A 19,746-nucleotide genomic window follows, 5' to 3' on the forward strand; every position below is an offset into this window, starting at 1 on the left:
TCATCTGGACACTTGGGTGTCGACCGGTTGACCTGAGGCACCTTCTGGAGGCACCAGCTCCTCCTGCTGCCACAGCCTTCTCATTACTGTACCCAGGAAACTGTTCCTTTGTCACCTCTTAGCTGGGCCTCTGGGTACTTGATGTTAAGGATGACATTTTTCTCTTGTCAGGCCTATTATAGTATAGAATCGTCCTCGTCACTCTCTTATTGCTTTTAATAACTATGAAATCTCTCGCAAGACGTCGAGCGCTTCATAAACACATGTTGGTGACACTGTTTTCCCATCTCAAGATGGCGAAGGTCACAGACAATGTGTTGGAGGAGGAAAACAACGAACACACATTATAAATAGATATGCAGCTCAGAATGGACCTTTTGGACCTGAGAACATTAGTTGGCAATTAGGAAGGAAGTGATGAAATGTCATAATAATTTTGTATATTTTTAGGAAATTCTCCAGATACGTGCCACATACATGCTATTATGTTTAATCTGGTTGACACTTTAGAATGCCAGAGGCTCAAAAAAAATTATTGTAGTTGTTTTCTTTATATTGAAAAGTGAATTCAAAGCTAAGATTGGGACAAAGTACAGTTCAAATAGTCACAGTTTAACATTTGATACACACATCCATATATATAAACACACAGTATATATATGACTGGGTGTTGTGTATCCCAGGCTTGACCAAGTGCTGGAATAATAGGTATGAGCTAGCACAAAGCTTCCGTCTTATGATTTTAATTAATGAAATCTATCAGAAACATGTTAAACAGTTTCCCTTAAGTTTTCTCTGAACTTTTAAGACCATATACACAGGAGACCATTTTAGTTATCACAGAGTTCCGCTTAATCTCCCAGCAATCCCCAGAACTATGTTTGAATAGTCAAACATTCCATTTTAGATTTGTTATCTGGTCCTCAAAAATATCATCAGACATTAGTTTAGAATTGCCAATAGATGTGTTGCCAATCTGTGCTTCTCAGTAGCTGGTGAGGGAGAAACAGTAGTGACCGCAGTAAGGTAGTGAAAATGACCTGGCCTGGTGGTGACAGACTCCTGAGGTCCTAGTGGTTGGGAGCACGGGCAGGAAGAACTGGAGTCCTAGCTTAGCGTGGGCTACACTTCAAGTCCTTTTCAAAAAAAAAAGAAAGAAAGAAAAGAAAAAGAAAAAGAAGAGAAAAGAAAAAAGAAAAAAGAAAAAAGAAAAGAAAAGGAAAGCATTGGCAAGGCCTTTAAGTCACTGTTAGTCTGCAGTTATTAACTGTTAACCTGCTAATAGTGGTGTAGCAGGTGCTCTCACGGTAGTGCGATGGGTCAGGGCTGGACGGAAGTCCCCTAGAATTCCAGTTTCTTCATCTCTAAAGGAGGAACTTATTGCCAATTACTGTTATTAATATTGCCTTAATGCTGTTTTGCTGAAGATTAAATAATCAGTGCGTGTCAAGTACTTGTATAACGCCTGTTTTATGAGGAGTAGGTGTAATCATCATCTCTCTCATTCGACTTAGAGATTCAGGAGGGTGGCAATGGCCAGCAGGGGTGTGCATGGAGGGGCCCAGCTCCTGAACCCCAATTGGATGCTGGTTTCCCATTCTCGTACTGCTCGTTGGAGTGCTGCATTGTGGGAGGATGAGGGAGTGAAGCTTTGTCTCTGGGCCAGGCATTGAACTTTAACTTTGGGAAGAAGTGACAAGGTCACAGGTAAAGCAGTTATTGATTGCCGGGTCGCCTTGGCACTTGTCTCTACTTCTGTACCATTTCAATGTTGTCTGTCACACCTCTCCAGCCTTAGGGAGAAGGTCAGGATGAAAGACCATTTTCTCTGAATCAGCTTGATCCTCTGGGAAATAAACCAGTGTGAAGAGTAATAACGCACTGGCCGTGTATCCGCGGCTGCCTCGGTCACACACCGGGATGCCCCGTCTCTACCCTGCTCCAGTCAGTTTGCAGGGTCATTTGTACAGTTTTCAGCAAAGTCAGCACTGGGGGCTATGCCAGATCGAGGGCATCGAGGGCATCACTGGACGGACGAAGCAGAGCATGGAGAAGGAATGATTGACCTTGTTCCCTTTGTGCTAAACAGCTAGAGTTCGCACTGTGCAACTCTTCGCTTCCTGAGAAAATTTATTAGCACAGGTGTTTATTTGAGGCCGAAGGTTTCTTTGCACAGCACCCAGAGATTCTTGATTTTGCATTCTTGTCTTTTTAAATGTTCTGTTTGCAGAACCTTTAAACATTGTAAACAATGTTTGGGGAAGGGATGAATAAGAAATGTCTCCCATAGGCATGAGTATTTGAACACGTGGCTCCCGGCTGGTCATGCCGTTTGGGGCCTTTCAGGTGGTCCAGCCTTACCGCAGGAGGAAGTGCATCACTGGGGGTGGGCTTTGAGGTAACAGTCTCTCCCTATTTCCGGTTCGATCTTTAATGATCCATGCTTGTGATTAAGAGATGAGCGCTTGGTCGCCCCCATACCTGCCTACAGCCTTGCCTTGCCACCCTGCCTTCTTCATGCCTTAGTCATTGTGCTTTATCAGAGCAACAGACAAGTAACTGATGTGGAGGGTTTAGTGAAATCACGTCCTCCTTGGGTTATGGTTGCGTGACTTCCCTCTCTTTCCCTCTGTTTCACTTGGAATTAGAATCACCTGTTATTTGTGGGAGCTCAGGCTTCCGGTAGGCACATACCTACCTCCTCTTCACTATCTATGTAACTCTAGCCATTTCTCAACAAACCACCATCGTCCTTAGACAAGCCAATCACTGCACCAACTTAGAATAAAACTTGGTGGTCACTCCCTGACAAATGAACGGAGAGGAGAAACCACCTCATAGTTTTGACCCTAGGAGACATCAAATACTATCTTTTTCAGTTGTTGTCAGACATTGGCAGAAGCTTAAGGCATGGAATGAGAAGAAGAGCACAGAGGGGTGACACGCCTCAGGGAGGACCCGGTGGTAGGGAGGAGCCAGGGGTATGTCCTCTGTCGTGGGCCAGTGAGGTCCACTGCGCCTTCAGCTTTTCTCTTGTAAATATTTATTTCAATTTCAATTTTTAATTTTTTAAAAAGCTAAATTAAGAGAATGAAATTCTCTAGGTCCTGAAGCCAAAAATCCCAAAGTGTTTGGCTAGTGAGAATTATCCTACCCTACTTTCCCATATTCTACTCTACCATCCTCTACCCCACCCCGCCCTATCCTACCCCACCCTGTTCTAGTTTAGTTTTGTCAGCCTGATCATGTTTTGCCCGATCAAGTTCTGGCTGTCTGTATTTGAAACTACATGATTCATTTCCTTTTCTGATTACTTTTTTTGTATTAAAACATCTTGATCCTTATTTTTTATGACTTCAGTTTTAAAAAATAGAATTAAAAATAGTATCACTTAACTTTTAAAAAGCCTAGATTAACATAGTTTCAAACTATCATGTCATTAGGTCTCCAAAAGATTACTCACCACGTGCCTCTATTAGTTATTTTTTTTTTATTTCCTAGATCCATCCATTTGCCTGTGAATTTTGTGAAGTCATTGTTGACTAAGGCAATTTTTATTTATTTTTTCTTTTTTTCTTTTCTTTTTGCCTCTATTAGTTATTAATTGTTCAGTATATACAGCTCTCTACGGCAGACATCACATTACACTTCATAGATCCTGGTTTTTCAAACAATAGGGAGATGAGGAAGGGAAAGATAATAGTGTAATTGTATTTTAGTATTTGCTAGGGCATAGTTATACAAACTGTAGCTCCTTCTTCCCCCAATTCCATTTAAAAAAAAGATTATACCAAATGCCAGGGCTGAATTTTAAGCATTTTTGTTTGCCTGTGCATGTAAGTGTGGAGGACCAAGCTGGAGTCCGTTTGTGTCTTCCTTAATCACTATTTATTGAGGCAAGGACTCCTGTCGAACCTGGCTGATCTACCTAGCCAGATTTCCCAGGGATCTCTGCCTCTACCTCCCAGTGCTGGGCTTACAGTAGCTACCATACCTTCCCTGTTTTAGCCTGAGTTCTGAGCTCCATTGTGGCAAGAATTTTATCCACTGACCCGTATCTTCATCTCTTTGCTAAGTGTTTTTTTTTTTGTTTTTGTTTTTGTTTTTTGGTTTTTGGGTTTTGGGTTTTTTTTTTTTTTGCTAAGTGTTTTTGAAAGTCATGATTACCCCATATTTCTAGTCTAAAGTTTTCCAAATGTATCACTGTTTTCTGTGACAGAGATATAACTAATTCTAGGTTAGGATAATCAGCCCAACACATATGAATGGACCCCAGCTATTGAGACACAACGTTTTCCTTATGTTTACAGAGCAGGAAAACATGAGTTTCATTTAACATCCATTCTACATATTAAAAAACTCAATCACTTTATTTGTGTCCATGGAGGAAATAAGTTTTTTTTTTTTTTTTTTTTTGAGACAGGGTTTCTCTGTGTAGCCCTGGCTGTCCTGGAACTCACTCTGTAGACCAGGCTGGCCTCAAACTCAGAAATCACCTGCCTCTGCCTTCCAAGTACCGGGCTTAAAGGCATGTGCCACCACTGCCCAGTGAAATAATTTTTTTAAAGAAGATTATTTCATGTGTGTAGGTACTTTGCTTCCACATGTGGATGCACAACGCATCCGTGAAGTGCCTTTAGTGACCAGAAGAGGGCGTCTCTGTAACTGGAGTTCAGGTGGTTGTAAGCTACGCTGGGAACTGAACCTGGGTCCTCTGCAAGAGCAGCAAGTGCTCCTAACTGCTGAGCCATCTCTGTAGCATTCTAGTTCTAGAATAACAAAAAGGTGTCTAGTTTCATTTCCTGGAGTCAAGCAGCCAGTCGCTGCAGAGCTGCCTGGGGTAGATGCCATTCTTGGTCCTCCTTCTCCTTTTAAAGTTTCAGTACGCATAGCCCTTCCGTACGCAGTTTACATTACCTTTGACATCTTCCGGCCTGGCTCTTACCGCCCATTTACCATGGTCTCACATAGAAGTCTGTCCAAGTGCAAAGAAATCCTATTAGAACTTTTGTTGTTGGTGGTGGTGGTGCAAAACATTTTAAAATTAACTTTAAAAGAATCATTGTCTTGAGACACTGAGTCTTTTCAAACAAAGCCATGACACCACTTTCTATTCTCTTGATACTTTTATTTATTTATTTATTTATTTATTTATTTATTTATTTATTTATTTTGGTTTTTTGTTTTTGGATTTTTGGTTTTTTTTTAGACAGGGTTTCTCTGTATAGCCCTGGCTGTCCTGGAACTCACCCTGTAGACCAGGCTGGCCTTGAACTCAGAAATCCACCTGCCTCTGCCTCCCAGAATGCTGGGATTACAGGCATGCGCCATCACCACCTAGCCTCTTGAGACTTTTTAAAGAGGACTGCTGTCATGTTGTCTTTGTGAACGAAATAATTCCTTCTATTTTATCTTAATTTTTCATCTCTCTCTCTCTGTGTGTGTATGTGTGTGTGTGTGTGTGTGTGTGTATGTGTGGGTGTGTGGTGTTTCTGTCCTTCCACCATCTAGGCCCTGGGAATCAACTCAAGTGTGCGGAGCTTAGGTCATTAGGCTTGGAAGCAAAGGCCTTTCCGTGTTGAGCTCTCTCTCTCTCTCTCTCTCTCTCTCTCTGGCCCACCCTGTTCTATCTTCTGGTTGTTCCCATGCACAGGGATTATTGATTTCTCCATAGTTTGACAGTCTGGTGTCATGATGGCTTCCTCCTCCCCCCTGCTCATGGTAGCTTTCCCACAGGTCTCTTGAGTTCTTCAGCTAAGCCATCATTTGATCTGCAGGTCTCCACCGCTGTACCAGGCAAGCAGTGGTGACGGTGAGGTGTCCGGCCAACTCATCTGTGCGCACATTCAACACAGTCTCTTTGATCACCTGCCTGCCTGATTGCAAAGGTGACGTAAGCTGACAAACATAGGCACACACAAAACAGCCAAAGTCACAGACGTCGTGAAGCAAAGCAAGACACGCATGCAAATAAAGATGGTTCTCGTAGGCAGTGGCTGGTTAATCAGTTGTTTCAGAGCTGGTGGGGGACAAAACGAAAGGACGTCATTGCATGTTGCTATCCCCGAATAAGTGCCAGTCTTTCGTTCTCTATGTTCCTTAAATCATCGTTAGGTAATGTATAACAAAGACAGATTTGGGCCTGTAAAGCACTCCAAGGAGATGTCACTTTGTTGCCTGCTGCTCTATATAGTTCCTCACAAGATTTAATTTGAAAACCAAGTTTAGTTGACAAGTGGAACATGTCTGAAAGAGTCCTGCCTCTCAATTTGGGGACACAGAACTGTCACTGGACCTCAATGCCAGTAAGTCTGTACTGTGTGTATTATTCTGCAGAGAGGGCGTCTTAGACGTCTATAAGTGACATTCAGGACAATGACAATTGTGTGCTTACCTGCAGTGTTTGGATAGCTAAGATAAAGTGGGGTGGGAAGCTGCCCCTCCCAGTCATGAAGGAAGTGATTCATTGACAGCCTTGCTCGGAAAACGCAACTCAGGATTGCGTCAGCCAACATTTGAAAACAACGTGTCCCAGGAAGCTGTTTGGAAACCCATCCTGGCACTTTCTCTTATTGGTCCAACTGCTGGTTGAGTTACCTAAGGCAAGCAACTGCCGCCTGTGCTGTGCTTTGCTGGTTACCTGCTCTGGTAGCTCTGGAAGGGGTGTGGGAGGGCTGGCTCTCTCATTTGCTCCTGAGGGAAATGAGGCCCACAGAGGATCTGGGGTTTGCTCAGTGTTGCATAAGCAGGAGGTGGTGGGACCAGGAGTTCCTAAATCCAGTTCTGCCAAGGTAGCATGAGGGCATGAGCCGCAATTGGAGCTCTTAGGAACTTAGTTTCTGACTTGAAGGATGGACGCCATACTCTGCAGTAGTGTTGTAAATATGAAATGAAACCTTGTAAGCGCTTGTAAGACATCTTAGGCAAAATTTTCACATACACAGAACACGGTGTATTTGTGAATCATGTCTGTATTATGTATCTATTGCCCTCTGCTCTTCCCTCCCAGCGTCGTGTTGGCAGGCATAGGCTTAATTTACACTTCTAGACATCTATCCCCCTGAATCTCTTACCTACATTGTAGCAGATTACAGCACGGTTTATCGAATCCTCAACCTAATGATTTCCCTGGGGACTAACTAAAAGCAAATTTCCTCCAGTATTTTAGCTGTTAACCTCTTCGCCCACTTTCCAAAGGCCAAGAGCATTTCCGGATGATCAAGGTGAAGCTACAGTTTATTGAATCATTAGATGGAGTTTGGTAGAAGCTATAATACATGTGCCCGATGACATAACTGTTGAGGCCATAAGCATCGGGCAGAAGCAGAATCATAAAAACGCACTTCTCTGCCAACGCATCTGTGTAAGTGATTACACAACTGGTCAGGAATTTCCTGCTCTGCCATTTCCCCTCCCCCTATGGAACTGTTCCGTTGCTCCTGATGGTTCCCTGCGCTTCTTCCTCAGGCCTGGCCTCTTATCAGCTCCATTCAGCAATTCCTTCCTGTGTGGTGTGGGGTGCTCGAAACACTTGTGAATGGGCGTGCCAGCCTCCTTGATAGGAATGTGTGTCTGTGTCATGGAAGACCGGCTGCTATCTTTGCTTCCTCTCACACAGGAGTGCTGTAAGTGACGTTTCAAACACATATGAGTTCTTTAAACATATAGGGAAAAACGGTTTCATAAGCTGTGCACATTTTATCAGAAATAATTTACTAAAAAATTGATTGTCAAGTATCAATGAAGGAACTTCCTGGTCAGCTGAGGAAGGTAATTTGAGTATGTTTTTTATTTGTTTTTTAAGACTTATCTATGTGTATGAGTGTTTTGCCTGCATGCATGTCTGTGCACCGAGTGGACATCAAGTGCCCTCAGAGGTCAGAATAAGGCCTTGTATTCCCCGGGACTGTAGTTACAGATGACTGTGAAAGGCTATGTGGGTTCTGGGAAACAAAGTGGGCGTCCTCTGTAAGAGCGGCCAGTGCTCTTAACTGCTGAGCCATCTCCCCAGCCCCTAATCTTAGTATTTCTAGTTAGAACTGTGATACAAAGTGAAACAAGACGTTGCAAAGGATGGGGTGAAGCGTGGCCAGCCACAGGGTCCAGTCCAGCCCCGCAGCCATCTCCGTGAGCTGGGGGAGTACTGGGAGATTCAGTTCTGTTTTCTTCAGCTCTAGAAACGAGAGCACTGGTTGGTGTTCTTCATCTCTGACTTATTTTTTGAAGTCAAATGACACACCCTGAAAATCCTCATTTAGAGATATAGAGGAAAATTTACACAGCCTTATTTTAGTGCGTAGACATGCAAATTAACCTTGAACCTATTTAACATGTATGCAGATCGTAGACGACAGGGAGTAGCAGAGAGAGGTAGATTTGATGTTTCTTAGCTTTCCACGGAGAAACACTGCCCTTTGTTTGTTATTAAAATTAGATTCAGCAATAGCAGACTTAATGAGTTATCGGCTTCCTAAGTATAATCTAATGTAAACCATTTTTAAAGATCAAGTTCAACAATCTACCAGGAAAGGGGAGACAATCAGTATTTTCTTAAAATCACTGCATCAATTATATGCAGATGAACTTTATCAAGCGTTTTAACTCCCTTTGATTAAAATTTCTGACATGCTGAGGTGAGCGCAGCTGGTATGGTGGCTTATTCCCTCAATCCCAGCACTTGGGAGGCAGAGGCAGGCAGATGTCTGACAGCTGCAGGCCAGCCTGGTCTACAGAGCGATTCCAGGCCAGCCAGGGCTACACAGTGGGACAACATGCTATCACCGCTCTCCTGGCTGTACAGTGGAGCTAATGCTTAGAAATGCAAACCCAAATCCATAGAGATTTCACTAGGCACCTGGACAAGAGACGAGCCAGGAATGTGTGTCTCGAGCGGAGCGGGAAGAAATGCCACGACCTCTTCAGGCAACACGGCGGCCTATTTAGTAAGACTAGAAACTCAGCAACAAATATGTTTAGAAGCAGAAGGCAAATTTACTTTTGAAGAGCTTAACGTCTTAGTAGGCATGTTAAAAATGAAAATGTTGGAAACAATAGCTTGTTATTATTTATCTCTCTTTTTCTTTTCTTTTCTTTCTTTCTTTCTTTTTTTTTTTTTTTTACGATACTGGGGATTGAACCAAGATCTTGTAGGTGCCAGGCAGGGTTTATCAGCTGAGTTATAGTCTCGACCTTCAAAATCATAATTTATAGGAAAACAGAATTTCACTGTTATAAGAACAAACTGCATAAAGGCAAAGGCCATTCTTACACAAAGCTCATAGAATAGTGTTTAGTAAAGACAGCGAACAAAATAATTATAAATACTCATATTATAATAGGTTCTTAGTAAGGAAAGAGTTGAAGCACACTGAGGCACATGAGAGGAGACTTGAATGGATGACTGGATTTTTTTTTTCTTTTTTAATTTCTTCTTCTTCTTTTTTTTTTTTTTTTGGATTTGGTTTTTTTGAGACAGGGTTTCTCTGTATAGCCCTGGCTGTCCTGGAACTCACTCTGTAGACCAGGCTGGCCTCGAACTCAGAAATCCGCCTGCCTCTGCCTCCCAAAGTGCTGGGATTACAGGCGTGCACCACCACTGCCCGGCTCTTTTTTAATTTCAAAATAGGGTCTCAGTACACAGAGCTCTGGCTGTCCTGAAACTCACTATGTAGACTAGGACGACCTGCAACTCACAGAGCTCTGCCTGCCTCCGCCTCCTAAGTGCTGGAATTGAAGACTTGCACTGTTACATAGATATGACCAGAATGCCTCTTATTTGTGAGTCTTCAATACTGTGACAGCTTCCACTCTTTCTAGAAGAATCTAATTGGTTAACATTAGTGGGATTAAAAATCCCATAGATATTGTTTTGCACTTGTGAAATTATTTGTTTAGTGGAAGAAGTCTGTGTAAAAGAAGCCAGTCGATATTCAGAAAGAGTGGCAGTGGCTAAATATAGGTTTGCTTCTCCTAAACAGTCACTAATTCACCAAAAATGTTGAGACTTTCTTATGAATGTGGCAGTATTTTATGACTAGTGATACAAAATCCATCAAATAGACCCAGATTTGGTTTCTAAAGGAACTTAAATGTAGCTTGGAGATACGAGCAATATGCTAATAAACAAGAAAATATGCAAGGTAAATATTGATGACATGTGTTAGGGAGATTGGAATTGAAGAAGAGGCTAGACCAGGAAGTTAGGGTCGGAAGTGGGGGGTGGGTACGAAATTGCTAATGCTATTAACAGGGTTAACTCCTAGAACTCTAGGAGTAAGACTCAGTGAGTCATGAGGTTATCTGGGATAGTAAAAGTTGCATTAGAAAAGACGGGGAAAAAAGGAAAGAAAGAAAGAAAATAGAAAGAAAGAAAGAAAGAAAGAAAGAAAGAAAGAAAGAAAGAAAGAAAGAAAGAAAGAAAGAAAGCAAGCTACGTCAGACCAAGGGTTGGCCAGCAATAGTACTTGCTAAGCAGTTCGAAGTCCTGGGTTCAATCCGCACTTCAGAAAACAAGAAACTCAATATGGTAGTTATACAATGTGGTCTTAGCCCAAAGAGACAATGGGAAATGGAAGCAATATTGAGTTCAAAGCCGGCCAAATATTTGTGAAGAGTCAGAATGTCATCAACTGGCTAAGAAAATGAACTGTTCACTAAGGTGCTAGAGTAAATTGCTAGCATTTGATTGGGGAGTGGGGGGGGTGGGTGTCACGCGAATAGAGAGCTTTATAAAAATCAAACGTAACAGCGGATATAAAGGGCCTCTTGGTAAGAAATATGCATTAAACTGTCAGAATATTAATTAAAACCAACCCATCCATTCTTTGACTATAGAAAGATACTAAGAACAAGACAACAAAGCCAGAATGCAACCCAAGAAGCCAACAGAGTTGATGACGAGGAAGCTTACAGTCAGCAGTAAAAGCTTACGGTAGACTTACAGCTGGGGAGGAAGCAATGATAGAATTTAGGGAGGATCAGTCAGAAGGGACACGGTGGGAGGGATGCAGAGAGAAACTAAGGCTTCTTTACAGAAACTAATGAAAACTCTGACTTTTTTCATCCAGAAAAAACTTCCTCAAATAGATGCATGTATTTTTGCATGTAGTATTGGACATGGCAACACTCCATTTGTGGACCTCAGATTAAGGACCTTAATATAGCTCATGTATTTACTTATTTCCAGTGCCGGGCAAGCACTGTGCCATTGAGCCACACCCCCTGCCCTTGTACTGTAGCATTTGAATGTGACATAGGACTTCAAGTTATTTTTATTCCTTATTTATGCAGCGTTAAATAAAGCTACATCTCATAGTTTCATCCAAGCACCCAAAACTCCTGAAATAAACAAAGGATTTACTTATTTCATTTTAACTGTTGCGAGAATTTAGGGCTTCTGAGATGAAATGGTGTCTGAGGCTGCCTGAGCGAGCAAAGACTTGACACTGGGAATCAAGCCCTGTCTTCTGAGGTTGAACTGACCTTTCTCCCTCTCCCATCCTATCGGGAGGGTCAGGTCTTCATGCTCGGGACTCTCTAGAGTTGAGTACAACTATGTTTGGCTGGACATTGCTGTGGCAGTTCACGCCCACATAGAATGGTCACCCAGTGGATGCCTGTTCATAACATTTAAACTTGTCTTGTAGCATTGCTAAATCACTGACATTCCATTGACTATCTGCACAATTTTACCCCAAGTCAAGGTTTGGGGAACTATCTGGTTACTTTGGTGAAGGCAGTTGCTGTTAATTGTTGTTTTTAAGTATATATATATATATATATATTATATGTATTTGAAGTTTTTTTTATGGCTTTACTAAAGAGTTTTTGTTGTTTTAGACCAAATAGTATTTCTGAGGACCATTAAGGCTAACAAGGAGAGACCATGTCGTAGAGAACAACTCCTTTAGGATGAGTCTAAGAAGATCATTCCACTCAGGTGCCTCTTTGGGTGCCATCTGTTCTCCCAGTAGGGCAAAGCAAGGCCTCTCTTTATTCACTTGACTTCTTTTGATGACTCAGTGATAGCAGCCAGCGTATACTTTGCATACGTTCACCCACTTAGTTCTAAAGTACGTAGACTTCTCTCTGTTAGTAAAGAAACCCACAGGTTCAGGGCATTTCTTTACCAAGATATTTCATTGGTCACTGTGATTTGGGATTGATGTCTTTGTTAATTAGAGATTAATTTGGTAGGTCTGAGGAGGAAGAGAATGGGATGTGAGAGAGAGAGGAGTGAATGCAGAGTTCTCTGGGAATCTGGCCACTAGAACCATGAGGAAGATTCAGAAGCTGCTGCCTGAGCTTCCCGGGCTCTGGGCTGTGTGCTGTGGACAGGTTCGTTCTCCTCACTTTCAAGAAGCCTGTGAGGTGGTCAGTGTTGCCACCTGTTGCTAAAGTAGGAGGGAACAGACTCAGAGATATTTTTATAAGTACCTCAAAGGGACACTGTTAGCAAATAACAGTCAGAATTTGAACTCAGAAGCATTGAGGCCCCAAGCCTCTGTGTGTGTGTGTGTGTGTGTGTGTGTGTGTGTGAGTGTGTGTGTGTGTGTGTAACCATGCCACCTATGGCCATCTGAGCAGTGCTGACATTGTAGTAATTCCTCCCCGTTTCTTTCTGGTTAGCTGCCTGGCATTCTTCTCAGCGCATGTGCCACACACTCCTAGTTTATTTTCATTCAGAGATCAGAGCACACAGAACTGCAGGTCCTTTTATGGCTTTGTTGAAATTCATTCTGTATTTACTACTTGCTGTGCATCAGAATGACTTGATGAGTTGAAAATAGAGGCATCAATGCCTGTGCGGGATCTGAATAATGTAGGATGTGTGCATTTCTGGGTTCTCTTTTGGAACATGCTAATTTGCGTTTTTCTCTTCTCTCATGCTTCTGGCAGAGCACGGAACCTTCAAGTATTAAAATCAAGGAACGGCTGTGTATGATTTTCTATACTCCACGAGAGGAGAGTTGTGAGCCTGGGGACAGATCCAGTGACCTGAGATTTTAGCTCCTACCCGTGTCCCTCTGGGGACAGTGACAGTGGGCTGAAGGTGTGTGAAGAGGATTTTGCTCTACCAGACATCACCCAGTCCATTTACTGGGTAATATCTGCCACAGGGCTCCAGGAAGAACATTGTGGTGTAGTTGAGCATTTGCTGTTATTCTATGTCTCAGTCAGTCAGTCAGTCAGTCAGTCAGTCATCTGTCTGTCTGTCTACTTGTCTTTCCTTGTCTCTCTCTCTCTCAATAGGTTCTCATAAGCTCAGGCTGGCCTGGTTCTGACTGTGAACTCTTGATGCTCCTGCCTCTACCTCCAAACTTTGGGATTATAGACATGTGCACTATGCCTGACATAGCAGTTTGTCTTCTGCAAAGTTAAAAAAAAAAAACAATGTTACAGGACTGGAAACTTTATGAAGATTCTGCCCAGCATTATATAATCATTTACTCATCGACTGTGGGAAATACAGTGATAATGTACTCTTTGCTTCTGCTTTCAAGGAACCTATGAACTAGAGGAGAGAATATAGAGATAAATTCCAGTGCGGAGGTGTCAATGGCCAGAGTCACAGGGCCAAGTGAGGGCACAGAGGAGAGGTACTTGGCCTCACTAGAGGTGTCACGGGACATGATCCAGGGAGGATAAATCTATTCCTAGCTAGGCTGGCCACATAGTTTGTGGGGCCCAGGAACTGAAGATGTTCATTCACCCAAAGATTTTGAAAATGTCACAGCAAATACGGGCACTTCAAACCGAGGTTCCTTCCACTTAAAAGTGCAGCCTGGACAGTGGGAAGGTGAAGCCAGCCTGGGTCACCAATACTATTTGTTTCTTTTCAAACATTTGTATGATCTAATTGCAGTCCAAGAGAAGATATTTAAATTGTCTTGGTGTGGTCCTGGTAGTTCTGGGGGAACCAAGGACATCAGAAAGGGTCACGGGGGATGCTTGTTTATTTGTTGCTTCTCCCATAAAGATCGGTGGTTTCTGGGAAGTCTGGGGGGGCGGGGCGGGTATTTATGACCTCCTCCCCAGCTTGTGCCTCCCAAAGGAATAACACGTCAATGGCTACAGGCAAGTTATTAATAGTATGTTTGCTGGCAATGGAAGAGAAACCCCACCTGCCAATGAGAAAAAGCAGAGCATGTGTCACCTGTGGCATACTGTTTCCGTGCCACTGGCCCTGTAGCACGGCCTGTAGCTGTGCTATCTATAGATAGTGCCCTGTGTGGAGGGACACTGCTAATGACAGACCTGGTCATGCCTTGATCACGTAACTCACTTTGGCTATCGGAGCATAGGAAGGCATGCAAGCTAGGTCTGAGGAGAAGTTCTGGGCCAGTTCTTCAAAGGCCATGGGAAGTTGGTGCCTTTCTTATCCCCCACCACAAGCCCCACGTGTTCCCTGTCCTTCATCCTCAATGCCGAGTGAGGAAGCCCCTGGGAGCTATAACCAACACAAGGAAAAGCCACTGAGGTCAAGAGCTTATTTATAACCCGGGGAAAGGGGACTGGCTCTTATCGTGAACTAATTCTCACAAGTACATCGCTAACAGACAGGGATAGGGCAGTGGCTCCATCCTCTGGGGAGCAGCGTTGTTCTAAGGACAATGGCAGCTTCTTCAGTGGAGGAGACTGAGTTCTGCTGACGGTTACAGGATCTGCTGGGAAACCAAGCTGGACCCTGGACGCAGGAAAGGGCTTGATAGCTGAAGTCCTCGCCCTGGCTTCCCCATCTGGCTCAGCAGTCTGTGGCCTGCTCAACCTTAGACAAATTGCTTTGTGTTAATTTGCACATGTGTAAACCTGGGAGACCATTCACCTCCCAAGGCTGTGGAGCAGAGACACTGCCTGCTATTCCTTTAATATCCAAGTCCCCTTCCGTTCAGTTCAGTTCACCTGTCTGGGGATGCAATTGGTTTCTATGGGTTTTGCATTATCTACCCTCCATATAGGATGGAGGAGCAATAAAGGGGGTGGGGAGGAGCAAGAGAGGCAAGCAAGGAGAATCCCCAACCACCAGCAGAATCGTCTCTAGGACTTTCAGGGCTCAGGATTTTTTTTCTCAGTACAGGAGACAAAAAACAAAATGCTTCCAAAACAAGAACTGAAAACCAAACCAAAGCAAAATGAAATGACAGAGGTGGGGAGAGAGAGAGAGAGAGAGAGAGAGAGAGAGAGAGAGAGAGAGAGAGAGAGAGAGAGAGAGAGAGAGAGAGAGAGAACAAGCAAAGAAATGGCCCCTTCAAATGAAATACAGTAAAACCCCAAATCAACTAGAACCACAGGATGTTGGCAAGTTCCCGTCTGGTGCTCCTTCCTCTTCAAGAGCCTGTTCTGTTGTCTTTCTCTAGCGATAACTGTGATCTCTTATATGGTGTCTTCATTTTGATATCTTACACATGTTACTAAATTTATCACTTATTATCACAGTGCACGCTGTTCCAGGTAGATATGTACGTACACACACACACACACACACACACACACACACACGCGCAACTATAGTCTTTACAAAGTGCAAATCTAGGATGAAACAATTAAGGCTAGGCGTGCTGGTGCATGCCTGCAATCACAGGACTTAGAGAGCCGAGGCTAGGAGATGGTGGGTTTGGGGCCAACCTGGGCTACATAGTAAGACACCCACCTCATCTCGCAAAACAAAAAGAGAAAATAATTAGCAAGATATACTATTTCTTAAAAGATAAAGTCGGGCAGTGATGGCAAATGCCTTTAATCCCAGCACTTGGGAGGCAGAGGAAGGCAGATTTCTGAGTTCGAGGCCAGCCTGGTCTACAGAGTGAGCTTCAGGACAGCCAGGGGCTACACAGAGAAACCCTGTCTCAAAAAACCAAATAAAATAAAATAAAGATGAAGGAGATAGATGAGAAAGCGTCTCTCTGTCACTCATCAAGTGGTTTTCTTTTTCCTTTTTCCTTTTATTCTTTTTTTTTTTTTTTTTTGGTGCGTGCGTCTGTGTGTGTGTGTGTGTGTGTGTGTATGTGTGTGTGTGATTGTCACTAAGGCTCAGGCTCTGCACTAGTAACTGGAAATCAAGCAGACAGAGACAGAAAAAGGCTTGACCTCTTTGTGGTGGCTTTCTACTGGGAGGAGGACAGTACATTAGCAAGCAAATACAGTAGCAGCCCCCTGAAGTGTCAAGTGAGGGTCCCCAGGGACCTCAGCAGTGGGTAGGTTCAAATATAGGCTACACTACAGCTGTGTTAAGAAAGGAAAGTAACGACTTAGCATATATGATCCGCAAAAATAAGTGTTAATAAACACTAAAATAAGATAACACAACCAAGAAATAGCCTATAGTTTGCAAAATAGAACCACTAGGAGCTATCGTGAAATTTTGTGAAATAAAACAGATGAACCAGTCAAAACCGGTGGCCCAAGAAATGTTGCTTCCCTTCTTTTCCTTCTTTATCCATGCATGGGCAGCACTCGGAAAACACACATTGGATTCTTTTTTATCATCCATCCCCCTCCCTTACCGCTCTCCCCTCCCTCACCACTCTCCCCCTCCCTTACCTACTGTAAGAGAAGTACAGAGGGTTAGGAAATTAAATAAAATATGTAGCAATTGGGGACAAGGAACTGGGGTGGCCACTAGAAAGTCCCAGATGTCAGGGAAGCGAGAGGCCCCAGGACCCAACGGGGATGACTTTAGCCGAAATACTAGCAAAGGGGAGATAGACCCTGTAGAGACCATCTCCAGTAGATGCCATCAAAACCCCACCAGTTGAGGAACGGGGCCATCCATGCATCTCAACATTTTTAACCCAGAAAAGTTCCTGTCCTAAGGAATGACAGGGACAAAAAAAATGTAACAGAGGCTGAAGGGAGGCTATCCAGAGACCGTCCCACCTAGGGATCCATCCCATCTGCAGACACCAAACTCCCACACTATTGCTGATGTCAAGAAGCACTTGCTGACAGGAACCTGGTATGGCTGTCCCTGAGAGGTTCTACCAGCACCTGACCAATACAGATGCAGATACTCACAGCCAACCATCGGACTGAGCCTGGGGACCCCAGTGGAAGAGCTAGGGGAAGAACTGAAGGAGCTGAAGGGGATTGCAACCCCATAGGAAGAACAATATCAACCAACCAGACCCCTCAGAGCTCCCAGGGACTAAACCACCAACCAAAGAAGAATACACATGGAGGGAGCCATGGCTCCAGATGCATATGTAGCAGAGGATGGCCTTGTCGGACATCAATGGGAGGGGGGGCCCTTGGTCCTGTAGAGGTTTGATGCCCCAGGGTAAAGGGAGGCTAGAGTAGTGAGGTAGAGTGGGTGAATGGGTGGAGGAGCACCCTCAGAGACAAAGGGGGAGGAGAAGAGAAGAGAGTTGTGGAGGGGTAATCAGGAAGGGGAATATTATTTGAAATGTAAACAAATTTACAAAAATCAAGATTAATAAAAAAAACTCTTGAAAAGTATTTCACTATTCCTATCCACTGGATAAAAGCAAACAAACTAATTTGAGATGTCTTCTCACACTCGTCAAAATGAGAAGGAAGAACTCTCATTCAGCACAGATGGGAATGTAAACTTGTTCAAATAGACACTCCTTCACTGCTGGTGGGGCTGCAAACTGGTACAACCACTCTGGAAATCAGTCTGGTGGTTCCTCAGAAAACTGGGCACTCCACTTCCGGAGGATCCTGCTATACCACTCCTGGGCATGTACCCAGAGGATTCCCCAGCATGTAATATGGATACGTGCTCCACTATGTTCATAGCAGTCCTATTTATAATAGCCAGAAGCTGGAAAGAACCCAGTTATCCCTCAATGGAAGAATGGATGCAAAAAATGTGGTATATCTACACAATGGAGTACTATTCAGCCATTAGAAACAATGAATTCATGACATTCTTAGACAAATGGATGGAGTTGGAGAACATCACACTAAGTGAGGTAACCAGTCTCAAAAGATCAGTCATGGTGTGTACTCACTAATAAGTGGATATTAGCCTAGAAAATTGGAATACCCAAAACATAATCCACACATTAAATGAAATACAAGAAGAACGGAGGAGTGGCCCCTGGTTCTGGAAAGACTCAGTGTAGCAGTATAGGGCAAAACCAGAACAGGGAAGTGGGAAGGGGTGGATGGGAGAACAGGGGGAGGGAAGGGGGCTTATGTGACTTTCGGGGAGTGGGGGGGGCCTGAAAAGGGGAAATAATTTGAAATGTAAATAAAAAACATATTGAATTAAAAAAATGGAAAGATCTTACCTACAAAATTCTGTATTTCCATCCCTACCTGTAAATAAGCATGTTACTTAATCCATGCCATCTTTACATTATTCAGGAAATACTAATAAACTAAAATCTTATTTGTTAAAAAAAAAAAAAAAAGAAATCAGTGTGGAAGCTCCTCAAACCCTAAAAAAATGGCTGTCCTGGCTGAAACTCTCTCGGGAGTATTCGAGAAGGATGCTGGGTCAATTCTCCATAGAGATACTTGTCTATCTCTTTACTGCAGTATTCACAATAGCCAAGCAATGCATCCAAATTAGAAGTCGGTCACTGTGAGACTACAAAGAAAATGGGGTCCATGTACACAGTGGGATTTTTTTTCAGCCATAAAGAAAAAACAAAATCACGACATCAGCAGGAAAATTGATGGAGTTGGAGATCATTATGTTACGTGAAGCAAGTTGGATTCAGAAAGACAAATAGGTGCATTCTGTTATATGTGCAACTTATATGTAAATGTATATATGTTTGTTTAGGTTATGAAATCTAAACAGGAAGGGGGAGATGCAAGAGGAGGAGGAGATCATAAGGGGAGACATGTGCGACATGAACTCATGCGGGAGGAAAAGGGGACAGACACACGGGAGAGCTGCGAGGTGGAAATGGGATCAGGGGTGACAGAGAGCGGTGAGGGAGGGGGAGAGCGGTGATGGAGGGGGAGAGCGGTGAGGGAGGGGAGAGAGGTGAGGGAGGGGGAGAGCGGTGAGGGAGGGGGAGAGCGGTGATGGAGGGGGAGAGCGGTGAGGGAGGGGGAGAGCGGTGATGGAGGGGGAGAGTGGTGAGGGAGGGGGAGAGCGGTGATGGAGGGGGAGAGCGGTGAGGGAGGGGAGAGAGGTGAGGGAGGGGGAGAGAGGTGAGGGAGGGGGAGAGAGGTGAGGGAGGGGGATGGATGATAAAAAAGAATCCAATGTGTGCTTTCTGAGTGCTGCCTGTGGATGGATAAAGAAGGAAAAGAAGGGAAGCAACATTTCTTGGGTCACTGGTTTTGACTGGTTCATCTGTTTTATTTCACAAAATTTCACGATAGCTCCTAGTGGATCTATTTTTCAGGGAAGCAAATTTAAAGTTCACAGTGGTGAGGCAACTTTCCTGAATGAGCCAGCTGGTGAAGAGGGACTTTTGGTCCTTACCTTTCGGTTCCTCAAACCCGATGAGCTCTTGTGAGCAGGAAGAACGCGCACTTCTCTGTCCTTGTCTTCCATCATGCTATTTTTAGACAATCAATTATTGTATCTTGGAATAAAGTCCAACCTCAGCTTCCTGTGCCTTTAGAGGCAGTCTCCTCCAATTCACTGTGCGGTTGCTTGTTGGCTGCCCCTTCCCCCCACCGCGTGCCCGTGTCTGTGCCTGTGAAAGGACCGTGCTGGGTGAAGTTTCAGGAGCTTATGCTCGGGTGCGTGGCTCTGTGAACAGCACAGCGTTGATTGCACGCGGCTACTGATTCTCTCTGATGTGCACAAGGTTGTGT

This window comes from Apodemus sylvaticus, chromosome 17 (assembly GCF_947179515.1).
Source record: "Apodemus sylvaticus chromosome 17, mApoSyl1.1, whole genome shotgun sequence".
Taxonomy (NCBI): domain Eukaryota; kingdom Metazoa; phylum Chordata; class Mammalia; order Rodentia; family Muridae; genus Apodemus; species Apodemus sylvaticus.